General features: G+C 32.2%; 1 protein-coding gene across 1 annotated transcript in view; it reads right to left on the bottom strand.

Moving 5' to 3' along the window:
- The window catches only part of LOC130443441 (octopamine receptor beta-2R), a 158,330-nt gene extending 151,635 nt beyond the window's left edge, over positions 1–6,695 (bottom strand). Inside the window, exon 1 of the mRNA XM_056778063.1 lies at positions 6,458–6,695. The gene's annotated coding sequence lies outside the window, so the exon portion shown is untranslated. The remainder of the gene's footprint in view (positions 1–6,457) is intronic.
- Between the last annotated feature and the right edge of the window lie 10,456 nt (positions 6,696–17,151).

The following is a 17,151-nucleotide window of genomic DNA, read 5'->3' as shown; positions in this document are numbered from 1 at the left end:
TTTCAATAAAATTACCTCAGAACAATCTTTTAGAGCGTTCATTGAGGATTAATTTTATATGTGGATTTTTTGATTTTCACTCATTCTTGTGGTTCACAGAAGAGCGCTCTAAAAGTGCCGCCGGGGCGCGTCTATGCTTATCACATTACACCAAAAACAAAATATTTGATATCATTTCAGTTTTTTCTTATTTTTCTCCTCTTCACAGATTTTTCTGAACATTTATATATAATTTATGAGGTAGAGTCCGTGGGCGCGTTTTTTTACATGGTATCCCTGTGCCCAAAACAAGATATTTGTTATAATTTCCATTTTTTTTTCTATTTTTCTTTTCTTCGCAGATTTTTCTGAACAGATTTCTAAAATCGACCAAAAATGCAGAAAGAAATATTTGTGAATGTGATACAAACATCAGGTTAAGTACAGAACTTTGGAAATGAAGTTTCCCCTACAGAAATTGAGTAAATAGAATCCAACTCTGTTCTGGTGGGTATTGAAGCTGAAGTTTTACTATAATCCTAGTCTAGTAGTTCATTAACCAACGGTGGAGATGGATATTACCTCGCAATTTAGTACAAAAATTTGGAATTAATTTGTCTCGCCCTTTCTATCCGAAATGTGTGTGATTGCTGATCTTTAGGGACGGAGACTACATGAAACTACATCACTTAAATGTCGCTTAAATTATTGAAATAAATGTACCAATGTAAGATATGCAAAAATCCAACAAGACAAGACCACGTTAAGTACGTTCATGAATGATAAAACAAGAAAATTTACAAAAATATCCAGGAAATCTGAAAAAAGTTTCAGTTGAGTAATAATTGATTTCGTTTTTATCGAGAATTGCTTTTTTTCACTTTATTTTGCATAAAGAAAACTCAATAATAGACATAAGTTAAGTTGGAGTCCCTATACTTTCAAGGATTTCAAAAAGAGTTTCCTGTTCACTTTTATTCCTTTCTTTAAAATTGTTTTCCAAAGATAATCCATTCAACTCGAGTGATGTTTTGCAAAATAAGTCGAGTGAAGAGGTTATTATAGTCGAAATAAATTGCTTTTGCTCTAGTCGAGATTCTTTACGATATTATTTCGAATCTTTGATATTTAAAATGAAGATAAAATTATTGTGATAAATATCTGATGTATTGTCGTTATTTCTTTGATTATTTGGTGTCAGTCAGTCGAGATTTTGACTGTACGTGATTAATTTGATACAATTTTTGAGTGAATCACTGATTATTTCATATTTGAAGGAACCATGTCCTGTTATTTTAATACTGCAATACTTTTTGTTCCCAATTGTGAAACAGCCGTGACTCAATCAAACTATCTAAGGTTTTTTTTATTATGATTTACTGTTTTATATTAATTTTTCGCTTCTTCATAAATTAATTTAGAAGTTTCACTGGATACAAAGTTATAGTTGGACACGAAAATTTAATATTAGCATACGATTTATCTTCTCTCTGTGTGGTTTAATAAAAATAGGATTATGATTCAATCATAATATATAAAATAATAATCAATTATAATCTTAATACCAAGGTACGAGACGCTTCCTCAGGAAGTGGTATTTAAATAACTTGTACTCAGATAAAGCGAAGAATTAATATTAAATTGGAAGTCACCAGCTTTTTAACGAACGAAGTTACATATTAATAAAAAAAGGTGGAAAAGCTGGAATCACCTTATGAACTGAATCAAAGATAAGACTCGAATTTATCTATGGAAATTCCGGATTGTTGCAGCCCTCAACTGGATTCCCAGTTATTGGAGTTGAGTTGAATTTGTTTGTTTTCGGTGTACGCCTGGCAGCTGTAGTACAGCGAATATAAAGAATAAAATCACCACAAATTTACTAAAATTAATTTTGATTTGAAGTGTAGGTGGATAGAGGAAGAATTCGATTCAATTTCGAGGTTTTATTGAATTAATCGAACGGAGGTCAATAACAAATTAATTTCTTCAAAAACTCTACAAGCCAAATGGCGTTTTACAACTTTTTTTTGAATTTATTGTGTTACGTACTGTTAAAAACATATTACCGTGTAATGGATACATTAATCTATCAAACCTCCTCATACGTTTATCTTGCATTTGTTTTATCACATTGTTCTTTATTCTTTTAGTCATATTTTACTGTTTATGTAGATTCTTTCATTTAAGTGGAAACTGATTCATTTAATAGACATTTCCTCGCAGGTTTTTACTGTTTTATGTAGCCCAGACTTTGTACATTCTCGACTACTGCATCCAATGAAAAATCTCGAGATTGACTCATTTTCAAATATGGTAATGTTAAAATTATCATTCGGTAGAATTACTTTACGTATTGCACGAGGCAATTCAACCAAATTGAACGTTCTGAATTGTGGACGAAAAACCAGATAATCTTGATAATACTGGCTAGAGAATGAAAATACTCACAAAAAACATGAGAAAATTCCAATTCAATCTTTTCACTAGACTAGAATCAATTCACAAAAGACATTATCAAAGTATATTATGAAATATATATTATTATTTTATTCAAGCGCTTGGATTAATAGTAATTTCAAAGAAAATGTTTTTCATACTTTGGTAAGATCATTCAAATTAGTTAAATGTAATTTTTCCTAACATGTTCGGAGTTTTACTGCGTCTAGGCGGATTTCAAGGTAGTTAGCCTTAGAAAAACTAAATAATAAACTAGTAACTAATGTGGTATGCGCGGCAAGAGGATTTCTGGGAATTAATCTTTAACAAAAAATAATTTTAAGAGTTACCAAACAGTTTGTCGTAATGGCGAAACGTAAATAAACTTTTGCTTGCTTTTGAACCAATCTCCAAAAGGGTATCTCCAAAACATGTGATCGCATTAACCGCTTCTTCAGCGTATTCGCAGAAAAAATCTTTGGGTGCCAAACATGAACTGTATGGCGAAGGATCCATCAATTGGATGTTTTGACTATTCAAAAACGTTTTCGTTTGAATTGATGTGTGAGGGCTCGCAGTGTCGTGGCGAAGAATGATTCGATTGGTGTCCCTTATGTTTTCGAAAACTTCTGGCAAACAAATATTGGTTTATCATTCAGAATTGACCTTTCTACGTTATTTAGAAAAAAACGGCGACCATTTACTTTTGTTGGATTTGGCTCGTTTAAAAAGAACCGTATAATTGATTGCTGCTGATTCAATTTTATTTGAACCAAACACATCTCCCAGATGCAGCGCGACTAAAGGCGTTACGAACCAAGGATTAAGCATATTAATGAATGACAATTAATCATAATCTGATTGTGAATAAATTTCAAATTTATAGGTAAACGATGATATATTTTGGACTAAGAAATATGTTTTAATGGAGGTTACCGGATATTCTGAGAGCTTTTAACATGTTAGAACTCGTGATTAAACTATTTCGACCGTTCCGGAAAAATGAGAATCTTGCAAAATAATGTTTACTCGTAGAAAATTGACATCTTGGACGAAATAAGTTTTGCCAACACCTGTGTTCTATATTTTGGTGCCCAAATTATTTATCTCTGTGAAACGAAATGAAGGTTTGGACTATATACCTGTAATTTTCAATTTTGATCTACAATTGGTAACAATTTGTTTGAAAATATAAACAAGAAAAATAATATTTTTTAAATCTTCTAAGTGAACCATATCAAAACGCTACTGAAATCTCAAATTTTATGTCTGTTTACATTATCGATTCGAAACTCAATTTGGGATCTTTGATTGTTGTGAAACTTGTTTTCTCTAAATTTCAGTAGTTTTCTCGTAAGTAGTGTTTCTTGAAGTATCGCAAGACTTTTATTGTAAAATGGATATAACCAGGTGTTCCTTATTCGATATTGCGTTCTGAAAAGGAAGACACTAAAGTAAATTTCAAGACTTACAAATATAATAAGTGATTTGATTTAGATAATATTGCGAAAAAATACTTCACGGAGAAATTGAAGAATCTAAGAATAATTCTGGAAAACCAGCAAAAATGTGTCAAAAAATATATAAACTCGTGGCCATAAATAACGCACCACCCTATATTTCAATATCAAAACCTTAAATGTTAGCCTTTAATGTTAATTTTGAAGAAGACTTGAACGTAATTATTTAGAATTTTTTGCTGCACTTCAGATTCTTTTAGGGGATAAAATAAGTTATGTTAAGGTTGGGATAATATTTTTTAAACATTTCCAACATAATTTCAGCTTACTCTTTCACGATTTGTTTATACATCAATAAAAAATTATTTTATTTGTTACATGAATTATCAACAATTACAAAATAATTTACAATAACATTAAATATGATCCACCTAACCTAACCTAACCCATCCTAACTTAACCTAACCAAACTTAACCTAACCTAACTTAACCTAACTTCCTGTGTTATTGGTCTAGATGACCGCGTATTCCGATATGATTGGATAATTATTGACATTTAATACGCATAAGATTGTCATGAGGGAAAATATGTGTCTTTCCCACCCTTAAAATACTAAAAAACAACCCTATATGCGCGACAAAATTTTTGGAGTGTGTTTGTTTCTAAATAATTACCGACTTGGAATCAAGAAGATTCATCGACGAATGTTTTCACGAAATAATAAGGGAAAGAGGGATGGTTGTTGGTGGATAAAGTACGAAAATAACTACATATATGTTATTCTGAAAAAATTTTGTTGATACCGGAAAAAGATTGTGAACAAACTCGTCACCGTTTTTAGTTATAGTTACACAAAATGCATCTTACTAAGTACTAGCAAGTACCAGGGGCAAAACCGACATCCAAAATAGGCTTCACGGGAAAATAAATAACCGGTTTCACTTTTCCTTTCTTAGAACGGAATTATTGATATTGGAATATCAATATTTCCCAGGAGAGGACCAGCATTCCCCTATCATTGCGAGTTTAATTCGATTGAATTCGTTTGAGAAGATATAAAAGGAACAGAAGAAAGGTTCAATAAAACGTTTATACTAGCAATAATATTATAAAAACTATTGACACTGAAAATGCATACAAATGTACAATAGTGAGTAGAAGTGATAAGAATAACGGAAAATTCATATATTTAATGATATCAATATATATGTCTATCAAATATCATGTTAAACGAATGAATATTTTTTTGGAATCGAATTACTACAGACTAGTACTATATTAAAATTTGTTTTTAATCGATTGATGTTACGAGGATGTATTGATATCTAGTTAGCCTAGATCAGTTCCATGCATAAACAAAATATTGCGTTACAATAGCGGCGAACAATAAATTATTAGAAGTGTAAGTGTAAAGTGTAAAAGAAAAAATATGTCCACCGAAATTGCGAAAATCGAAAAATTGGAGTATCGAGCCATCATCAAGTACGTGGAAAATTGGACCGCAAACTACAAAAGAAGTAAATTTTCCATTGAAGATGATGACCGATCTGGAAGGCCACTTTCTGTGTCAGTCCCCGAAAATATCGATGCAGTTCATGACTTGATTTTATCAGAACATCGAATTGGGTTAAAACGGATCTGATCTGAAGCACTGAATATTTCATACGAACGCGTTTATCATATAGTTCACGTCAATTTGGACATGAGAAAAATTGCTGCAAAATGGATCCCAAATGTTGACCAAAAGCTTGCAAGGGTAGATGGATGAGATTTTGGTACATTTCTACGATCCAGAAACAAAGCAACAATCGATGGAATGGCGACACTCTGGTTCTCCAAGACCTAAGAAGTTTCGTGTCTTCTGGAAAAGTTCTCGCTTCAGTTTTTTGGGATTGCCATGAAGTAATCGTGATTGATTTTTTGAATAAGGGTAGAACAATAACTGGAGATTACTATTCGACATTACGGAAAAAAATTGAAGAGAAAAGAAGCGGAAAGCTAACAAAACGTGTTTTGATTTTGCAGGACAACGCTCCTGCACACAAATCTCATATTAACATGCAAAAAATTCGTGATTTAAGGTTTAAATTACTAGAACACCCCCATTATTCAGGAGGTCTGGTTTACAGAGCAAAAAGAAACATTTTTCTTTTGAAATGTCTAGAGACGTTGCAGGTTAGCTGTAATAATTGTATCCAATTAGAGGAGAATATGTCGAGTAATGAAATATTTCGACATTTTGATTGGTTCTATAGTAGGATAAGAATCTTTTAATATATCCTCGTATTTCTAACGTTAATCTTCTTTTGGTTTTTCACAAATATGAACAAAAGTGTTTTCTTTGAGCCTTGTATAGCGTGAACGAAAATTATTTTCCATATTGTTTTGCATAGATATGAAACGTAGACTTGGCAATGTATGTTCGGTAATTTTCATTTATTAATTATAAAAAATTCAAACTCTTTTTATCAAGAAATAAATTTCTCGTTGGGAAAACGTCTCATCGATATTCTGGAGGCGGCGATTTCCAATTTTTTTCCTAATTTAATCGTGCGTTAAACATTTAATAGCTATTTACCTTTTTCAACAATGTAGTTTATCGAACTACTCGTATGATAAAAAGGTTCAATCACTCCTGCACAAAATAAAACAAGATAGAAAACACCAACAAAACAATTGAGAGCGTCAAAAGTTATGAATCCGGTTATTGTGATATCAGCGTGTTGTGACAATCGCAAAGCGCGTTACGCGTCAACAGAGCGGCAATTATTTTCTGTGCCGACGGTGCCTACTACAACGAGGCGCGCAGAGTGACTGCCGTAGTTTGCCGCGTCCTCCAACCAACAAATCCGAGTGTGCCGTTGCTGGACGGACGGCAGGGCATTGATCAGGGCCTGCTGCAACTGCAGTTTGCACCTGATAAGGACACTACAAAAAGTTATGGATAACATCTCCAGGGAGTAGTTGCATTTTTCCTAATTCTAGATGAATTGTTTATGTTTTTGTGTCGCAATATAATTAATTCCACTTGGAAACGTGGCTTTGCCATTTTTTTTCCACTATGCAGTGTTTTACTTATTCTAGGCAAGCGGTAAATAAAGTCTGACTCACAAGTATATGGTTAAATTTGTGGAAAATAGGTACAGCGAATATTAGATAAAATATAACTAGTATTTCTTAACGATTCCGAAAAGCGAAAAGTTCATTATTGTTCCGGAAAAAGGAAAGACCTGACAACAATGTAAATACCACCGTAATACCCGTAGTATCACAAGACCCTTGTGCACAAAAATTAATAAAAATCCTACGTGCCGTTTTCGAGATAATTGAGACGTTCCATACATACAACTCACACCGTATTATAATCCTATATACCCTTTGAACTCATGGTGTTTGATTTTAAAAGGGCTTCAACTCTAATAACTCTAAATCCTCAATAATTCTCAAATATAACATGGAGATATCTAACTCCAATTATTAGATAAAAAGTTCGATACACTATTTTCTTGAATGCCATAATAAAACTGAGACATTAATTCCAGTTTCGCTCAAGAAAAGCAATTTTATAATATGTCAAAACTGCTTATATTATTTCGGCAACCTTTACACGGTCGTCGCCCGAAAGGGAGAGAAGGTTACTGAGTAAATCCTACCCAAATAATCTGATATATTAAGAGGATTACAACCCTTGCCAGTTCATTAATATACGGTGGTGAAACAAAGTACCACAGTTGATTAAAGTACAGAAGTAATCATGCAGATTGTTAACGATGTTAGTTAATAATTACTGAAACTGTTTAAAATCGCGGATGGACAAACAAAATACGTATAATACCAAAGGTCAGTAGTTAATTCTTAAATATATACAGTACAATTGCGATAACTTGAACAGAATAAAACCAGGGTGGTTCACAAAATAGAGGCGGTTCGTGTTACCGGAGGTCACTGAAATACAAAACTAAAATACATTCTAATGAAAATATTGTGAGATCTTAGTTTTGGCAGAAACACTTTTCAAGATGGTCCAAGATGTCGTTTATTTTAACACCATTTTGAGTATCCCACTCCACTGAAATATTTAAGGCTTCGTGGTGACTAATATTTGACGGTTCTGGTTCTACACAAACAATTTCAACGTCATCTGATATGCCATCTTAATCAGTCTCTTCGATGTGGTCGGAAAGTGTGTCCATATTCCAGGTTTCAATTTCTTGGGAAGAAATATCGATCTAAAATTGACAGTGTATTGGTAGACAAAAAATTGAACGTCAGAACAAAGAACTTGGCTCTTATTTTCCCATCTTTGCTTCAAAACATTCAACGCCAGCACTTGGATATCATATCTGCATCTAATTTCTGTCAAGCTGGTACTAAATTCGACATTACATATTTTAATGACAATTTCTTTAGAGCAGTTTCAATAGGCTCATTGATATTGAGAATAGAGCTAAGTAAACTATTGCGATAATAAAGTTTCGTAAGTCTAAGAATATTTCGATCCATTGGCTGAATCAGAGGAGTGATGTTTGGGGGCATAAACATAACGAAAATTCTCAATTCTTCGGCAGGTGAATGAGAGGGAGCATTGTCTAAATTGTCCTTGGCCTTTTAAGAATGATGAAATTGAGAAAAAACGGTAAAATCATGGATAGAATTGGACAAAATGTTGTATGAACTCACCGCAGGAACAAACTGTTGAAAGAATCAGTTTTTAAATATTTCACCAGTCATCCAGGCGTTTTTTGTGTGCCTGTAGATTAGGGGATTAACAAAATTTTTGAAACATCTGGGATTTATAGCTTTTCTTATTACCAATTGAGTCAATTTATGCAGAGCTGATGCATTTGTGCAACCTAAAATGGTAATCCTTTGCTTGGCACACCTGGAGCGGTTTTCTCAGACATACAGCTTACATTCCTGAATTATCTGCATAAACCTTTGTTTGAATGAATCGACAAACTCGGGCTGAGACGATAACTTTTCAAGAAACGAATTCCATATCGAGTTTTGAAACGTTGCAACCAGCCATTGAACTTTCATTTCTAATCTTCATAGCACTTTTCAGATTCAATGCTTTTTGTTTAATAATTTCTCCGGCAACAAGTATATTTCTTTTCCTTTGTGCTAAGAACCAACTATACAGTTATCGCTCCATTTTTGGATATTCCGGATATTCAGAATTGAATAAATTGAAATTTACGTCCTCTCAATATTCAATATTGAGCTGTTCACGTAATCGCGATTGTAATGTATTGGATTTAGAACATGATAACTGGAAAAAAATGCTTGGTGGACATACACCTAAAACGAACTTTACTGGTCCTTGAAATTGTCTTAACATCAGACATAATTTAATCTAAATTACTTTGTAGTACAACATGCCAATCGGTCTCTTAGATTTATCGTCTTATATTTGTCCTATTCCGTTAATTAATTATCGTGATGCAGTAGTCACTTCTGTTTTATAGCCGCTTTCCAAATCTAAAAGAAATTCATTTGTTGTCGACCTCCCATTCTATTCGAAAAGTTGAATCAAATCTCAGTTCCGATTTCAATCCGACTTCTTTATCCATTACGCCTACCAGAGGCAGAACTCCTAATGAATTTCTGGCGGAATTATTAGTTATAATCGCTGGTGAGTTTCTTTAACAACTTTTCAACTCTACTTTTTATATGTTGTGTTCATAAAATTGTTTTTTAATAGTCTTAATTGGTCTTTCATAATTCCCTTGGAAAAATTAGCTAAATCAAATGTAGTAAATTTCGTGGAAACTCGTATTTTCTTCTCGTTTGTGGATTAAAATTGATTTCTTTGTAGTTATAAGGTCTGATGAAATCCAATCATATCCACAATCTGACTACATCCACAATTTAGTCAATAATCGACAATTAACCTTAAAGTATTTAAAATCTTGTGATATCCTCGGTTAAGGAATCGCATAAAATTGAAGTTTACTGCAACGGAAAACAGAGGGGGAAATACTGAAAAAACACAAAATTTCACAAAAGCGATTTCCCCGCGAGAAAAATTCGTTGTATGTTCGAGGTAAGTATCATTGATTGCAATTAAATATTCATTGAATTTATTGATTATTCATTGTTATTATAAAGTAATCCAAACATTCATTTACATTTGAAAAGGTTGAATTCGTAATATTAATTCTTAATTATAAACTAACCAAACAGCGCAACATAAACTCCTTACATATTCCGTAGAACTCTAAAAACGTTTCTAGAAATTGTTCAAAAGAAACAATGTAAATAAACAAGCTGCTATAATAAAAAGTTATATAGGTAATACAACAATGTCAAAAACGGGGACTTTGCCGAATTTTAGAATGCCTCGTATTTAAATTGTACATCAAAGGTTGCCACCTTCGCTGAATTTCAGAATTCTATAATCGCCGGACAGGGCCGGCTTGAGGATTCATTTCGCGAACTTGTTTGTAACAGTTTGATTGCACACATAGTTTTTAATTCAATAATATTTTATTAAACCAAGAACGGACCGCGAACGAACTGAATAATGTGGATCCACCCTTATAATTTTACTGCTACATTACGATTACATAAACTCATCTAGCCCCAAGAGGAAAGGAAGTGAAAAATTACAAATAAAAAAGTTATTTCATTATACAGAGTGAGTTTTATCTATGGAACGCCTCAATTATCTCGGATATTGTTGAAGTCGACAAGAAACGTGTAATATCTTTAATGATTTATATCCTAACCGAAATTCCATAACAAGATCTACTGTCAATAAATTAATAAAATATTCAACGAAACTGGTTCGGTAAAATATTTATCCACATGAGAGCGCTGGAAAACTGCATCAACTGAAAACAAATCTCTAAATGTCACTTGAGCACAGTGAACTCGATATTTCGCAAACATCCGTAATGAAAATTTTACGTGGTAATAAATTCCATCCATACAAAGTAACGTTGGCTGAAGAATTGTCGGATGACGATTTTGATAGACGTGAAGAGTTTGATGGCAAAATGTTACAATCAAGACGAACCAATTTTTTCAAGTAATGACATGTTTTGTTTATGTTTAGCATGACATAAACATTTAAAGATTTGTCTTGTTGTAAGTTGTTGTAATGTTGTAAGTTTTCCGCGCCATGATTTGGATAAATCTTCTACTGCACCAGTTTCGTTAAACTTTTTTTTATTAATTTACTGACAGTGGATCTTGATATGTGATTTCGGTTAGGATATAAATTATTAAAAAAGATCCTAATCTATTTAAAATAGCAGAAATAAGGAAAATATGACAACAATATAATAAGAGGAGTTTTTTACACAAAACTCACTCTGTATACTCGTACACCATTCATATATTTCGCGGTACTGTCTTTGTTTTCATAAAATTACCATTAGAAATGTTACGAAACTCGTACAGAAAGCAGAATGTCAAATACTAATAATAAGATGAATCTCCCATTTACCGAGGAAGTCTTAAACTACTTGGACTTGGAAACTCTCACTCAACGACGCTACCGCTTATCGCAAACTTCCTCACAGGAATATTTCGAAGTTTCGGCCAAAAGATGATGAGTCCACGTGGACTGACGGTTTGTTGGTTCGCCGAATTTTAACATTATTTTTCATTTATTAATTTGGTATGAGTGCCTTGCGTATTTATATTGATTGATCCCCACATAACTGTCTTTTGCAATTGATATTAGTAGAAATCTACAATTTTTGAAATGTGTCGTATATTAATTGCTTTATAGCGATAAATCTGTCAGTAGAAAATCAATAAAATTTGTGTTAAACGATATTTTGAATAACATCGGTTATTCATATCGATTTATTTACTACTTCATTAGTTTCATCACTTCTTTAATGAACATTGAACATTTCATTACCCATAGTTTAATTAGAAACAAATGATTAACTTCTATCAAAATTTATGAATTTATTTTTTAACGCTATATTCTAATAGATTCCGAATGTCGTAAACAGAATTTTAATTCGGGTTAAAAATGTTTGCGGTTCGGACCGTTTGATGTTATTAATATATTGGCAACATTTCAAAATCTTATTTTATTTTCATTGCATGCGATTTATATTTGTGGAAACTATCTAATTATTTTTATGCTGACGACAAACGAATTGTAAATCGAGATTCATTAAAATTTTAAACTGAATAATAATGCCAAATCAAGATAATTCAATCATTTTTTTTTACCTTCAGATACTTTTTTTAATATCTGCGCTTTCAAGCTCCGTTTACAGAAAATGAGTCATCAAGTTTGATACCAGAGCATCTACGATTAAAGGTGCGTGTTCACCAAACAAGCGAGCACGTGCGAACAACAGCGAGCGAGCATTCTGCATCATTAATCTTCTGGTGAGTTCGGGCTAGCGAGCGAGCGAACGTTTGTTTGTTCGTGTTCAAAAAACATCGAGAGGAAGGTTTTCAGTGTGGACGGGAGATGTGACTCTATAGATTCATCTTGAAGATACCCTGGAATGACAGAATCATCAACGACGAAGTACTAAGACGCATCGGTCGCAAAAAAAAGCTGTTCACCATTATTAAGATAAGAAAAACATCTTACATAGGAAACATCTTAGGCAACATCAAATATCAACTGCTACAGAACACAATACAGGGCGTAGTACAGGGAAAGAAAGACATCGGAATAAAGAAGAAATCCTGGCTCGGTGGATGGATCTAGTTCCATCTACCTAAGACTCTTGGACCAGTTGGTAATTTGTTCAATGGATGTATGTAGCATTCCAGCAGCTTCTTCGTGGGTATCTCTCACGGGCAAGTTTAGGGAAGTCAGTCATTAAGAACAGATATAGAGCACTGGATCAACTTTGCTACCCTGCGGTTTTCCTACTTCGATGTTTTTTGAATCAGGATAAGATTCGTCTCGGTAAGTTTTTGTTTCCACATCGACAATGACTGAGGTTATTCCTTTCAGAATTGAAAATGAAAACTCAAAATTCATGAGTTTATTGTGCCCAAGATCACTATAAAACTTATTTTTATTATTATATTTCCGTTTAGTCGGTAATTTAGATACTAACAAAAATTAATAAGTACAGGAAGACAGGTTATATACACTATTTAAATACGCTGAACACGTTTAATGACAACATGTAATGATATATTTACGGAGGATTAGACAATTTCTACAATATTATTTATAGAAATGAATGCCCTTGAACTTTTAATTGGTGTTTACATTTCCTGTGAGCTAATCTACTAAATGACGACTTGTCTATTTCGGAGAATAGAAGATAATTCTAACCTCTATATATTATAATTAGTGCCTTATAATAATCCTCAATTTTTTTCCATTGACGCATACGCAGAAGAGTTTCTGTGAAAAAGTATGCAAATGCATCATTTTGATCAAAAAAAGCACGTCACTCCAGGAATCATAATTCATACAGGTGGCTATCGATACCTGAGTACACTCATGAGTGGGTCAATCACAAAGAAAGATTTGTTTTGGATAGCGGGGTTAATACCCGAAGAATTCAGGCCAGCTGGAGTCGCTATAGTCATGTACCTTCAGAAGATTGGGAGGACACGAGTCATAGAATACACATGGCGACTGGAAATTTATAAATCTAAACCAAAAATAAACCTAATAATAAAATTATTGAAATTTTGGCAACGTTGCTTGAGCATTGGTAAGAATATTGATTAAAAGAAATATCGTAGAGGTTGAATCTAAATGAAATTTAGTTCTCTATATACCAAAAAGGTTCCAAGAACTCTATTAAATAATCGACACTAACTTCAACACGAACACCAAGAAGCTCTGATACACTTATAGCTTCTGACCCTAAGACCGCATTTTGCAATTTGGTTTTGGTTAAGAAACATATCAACCGACGTTAAAAAAAAGTTACTACACAACATTAAAACACGGTTTATATTCTCATTGCCAAACAAAGCAGTCCCTATTCAAACTAGTCGCATACTAATGACTACATTGAGGCTTCGTTCGCGATAAATTTAAATACAATTTTCAAAAGAAGGTTCAGTCCTCCCACCTGGAAAAGTCTCCCGGTTTTCCCTTAAAGTAAACAAATTTCTAGAAGTTCATGTAGCAACAAAATGAAAAGTTTCCACGTCTATTATTCAAATTTGTTTCCAATTTATTGAATATGTGAGATCGAAGCATTTGCTGCTTAATATTTTTTTTATTTAACTGTATGAACTCGACAAACGATGGTTTTCACTCGTTGATTTGGATAATAGTCCAGTCAAATAAGACGAATTTGCCGTTTAGCTGAAAAACGCGAAAAACCTATTTTTGCAAACTTTCACCATCAATAAAATTTTTTGCACAAGGGGGATTGATGGGGACTTTTCACAATTCAATTATAACAGTATTTTGAACAATTTTTAGCTCTAATTTTTGTAACCTCACTTCTATTTTAAGGACTAATTTGACTGGACTATAAGAGTAAGACTGGGTTGTTGATGGTTCGATAATCCATTTATAAGAGAGTTTCAGCATTAGATTCTTTAAATCAAAAGTTTTTTCTGTATGAAAAGAAAGTATAGAGATAGAGATATACCATTTCTGGTATTATCTGGTTGATCTAAAAACAATGATTCCCTCGAATCTTCTACTTTGTTCTTGTTCTTGGTTATTATGCTGTATGCGATGATGCTGAATGTGGTCAAAGATTACGGAGAGCCACAAACTGCAACCATGGATTATATGATTATTTATACCATTCAAAAAATTGTGCGCTGTTGCTGTAAACCAAAAATTGCCTCTAACTCATTGCCTTTCGATTAGAAAAGTAAAAATATTGTCAATGGTTTCAGGAGAGCTGTAATCTCTTCATATAATGCAAATATTTTTAGTTAGGATGAATTTAATGAACGGTCATGAAGACCTATTGAAAGATCGGGGTGGTGCTTGAACACCAAAAGTCGAAGTGAGTTGATCGGCACAATGGAAAGTCATAAAAAATCGTAGAATGATTTAATTTTATTTTTTGACCAAGATGAATGGTCAAACAGCACTCGTTCTGAGTGCGTTTATCATCAAAATCATTAAACTTTATGAAGGCAATGTCAGATTTGATATATTTAAATCAGTGTTGCCATATATCAAAACTTAAATAACAATCCTCGTCCGCGTCAAATAGGAGATATTAACAAAACAATTAGTGATCAATATTGAGGAAGAATACTTTGAAAACAATTCAGAACATTCCATTTTGATATTTTATCAGCTTCATTGAATTTAATTTTGAGTTGATAATAAGACGCTTCAAAGAGTGGTGGAACAGTTAATTTTATTAATTGCTCTCTTGAATCTCTAGTAGAGGGTAAAAGAAAAAAATTTCGTGTCTTGTTTCGAAGCAAATGTTAATTATTTTCTAATAGACCATCGCTTCGTGTATTATACACTCACAAAACTGAGGCAAATTTGAAATTTAATTGATCCTCAAACCCTTATAAATCATCCCTTATTCCAGAAAAAATTGGAAAAAAAATATTTATAGACGTATTTATTCTTTTTGATTATTTATTTATTTTAAATGGGCATCTTTCTATTTATTTCGAATTGAATATTCCATATTTATAATTTGCAACCCCTATAATTCATCCCTTACTACATAAAAATTGAAAAGTTATCAACAAGATTTGTACAATGTTATATTTATACGTATTTATATGTTATAAAAAATTTCTAATTACACTGGAAATTTGTTTTTTTTTGTATTTAGTTTTTTGGCCATATGTCCATTAATTTTCAAGCAAATCAGTTGTTCAAAACGTGGATTTATAAGAAATATCATAACCTATAAGTTTATAAACGTTTCAAATTTGTCCAGGACTCTATTTTTCAAAGAGCAACGTTTAAAGGGTTCGAAAATGGTATCGGGTTAGATACGATTTGTACAGTCATATCTCGGTTATTTTAGGAGTTACAAAAATTTTGAAAACAGAAAAATATTTGTTAAGAATAATACTAACTTTTCGTGTCGCATCAACTTTTATGTATATCCTGTAGTTTTTTAGAAATTTTGTAAAAAAGAAAAAAATTTTAAGAATTTCGAAAATTATGTATTATACTGTATTATATAATAACTAGAAAATTCATTTTTTTCTAAAATTCCGTATAATTACAACTGATAGACACAGACAAACGTGATCACGACTACTATGATTTGGATAATGCAACAACAAACTAAAAAAGTTGTAAATCTGCATTTATGAAGCAGAACTCTACAGGATTTCAGTCGAAAAAGTCAATTTAACAATTTCTAAAAGAATTGATGAAAAAAATGAGTCAATATTCATTGCTTCGCTTAGAAGGAGTAGGTTGAATATTAATTGTGAAAGTGCCACATTCAAAAACTGACAAGGAACGAAGTTTTGTCATTATATTGAAGAAAGATCAAATTTGATCGATATATACCGTAAATACACGAAATTATGTCTCACTAAGAAATATTAAGATTAAAAATTGCTAAAATTGTACATTTACTATCAAATTAATATTAATTTATTCTTAATTCCTAACTTTCTAAACCGATAGTTAACCGATAGTGTTAATCTAATCTAATATTATCTAATATTTTGCTCATAAATTACACCTTTCATGAACGTAGAAAAAATATTGTATGCAACTTGTGCATTAAACGGTCTTATTTGTTTCGTTCATTTATTTTCTGGAATGTTTGAGAATTTCGTTTTGGGTATATAAACAAGTAAACTCAGCGGAATTAGTTAATTCATAATGAATAGTCATAATGAACGTAACGAAATAGAAAAGTAACCGCTGAATTTAAATTAACTATATAAACTAGTTAAGTATGAGTTGAATTTAGTGTGAGTGTTTGAATGAATTAAATAAATAAGAAAAAATGTTTATAAATTTACCCCACCGATAGAAACATAACATTCAGCACATCCAGATATAATACCTAAAGAAACCCGTCTCCTATGTGTATCTTTTTCAATATTTCTTCAGGTTCCTTCAGTACATCATCCATCACTGTGATTAATAGTATAGAGATAAAACACCCACTTGCTTTAGAGCCTCATTTGTTACAAATTCTGTTGATTGCGCATTGCCAATCCTCACATAATTTTTAGTTGTTTTATTTTATACACCTAATAGTGTTTTTCAATTTATTTGCGACAAATCTTTATCGTATTCTTCACTAAACTAAATCTATTGCGAAGTAAGTATATTTTTTCATATTGTCAATGATAATTTTCCGGATTTTAAATAGGTTGTTAAGAATACATTTCACTTCTTTAAAG

Source organism: Diorhabda sublineata, chromosome 4 (genome assembly GCF_026230105.1).
Source record: "Diorhabda sublineata isolate icDioSubl1.1 chromosome 4, icDioSubl1.1, whole genome shotgun sequence".
NCBI lineage: Eukaryota > Metazoa > Arthropoda > Insecta > Coleoptera > Chrysomelidae > Diorhabda > Diorhabda sublineata.
The sequence above is the reverse complement of the archived record's forward strand: the minus strand, read 5'-3'. Positions and strand labels throughout refer to the sequence as shown.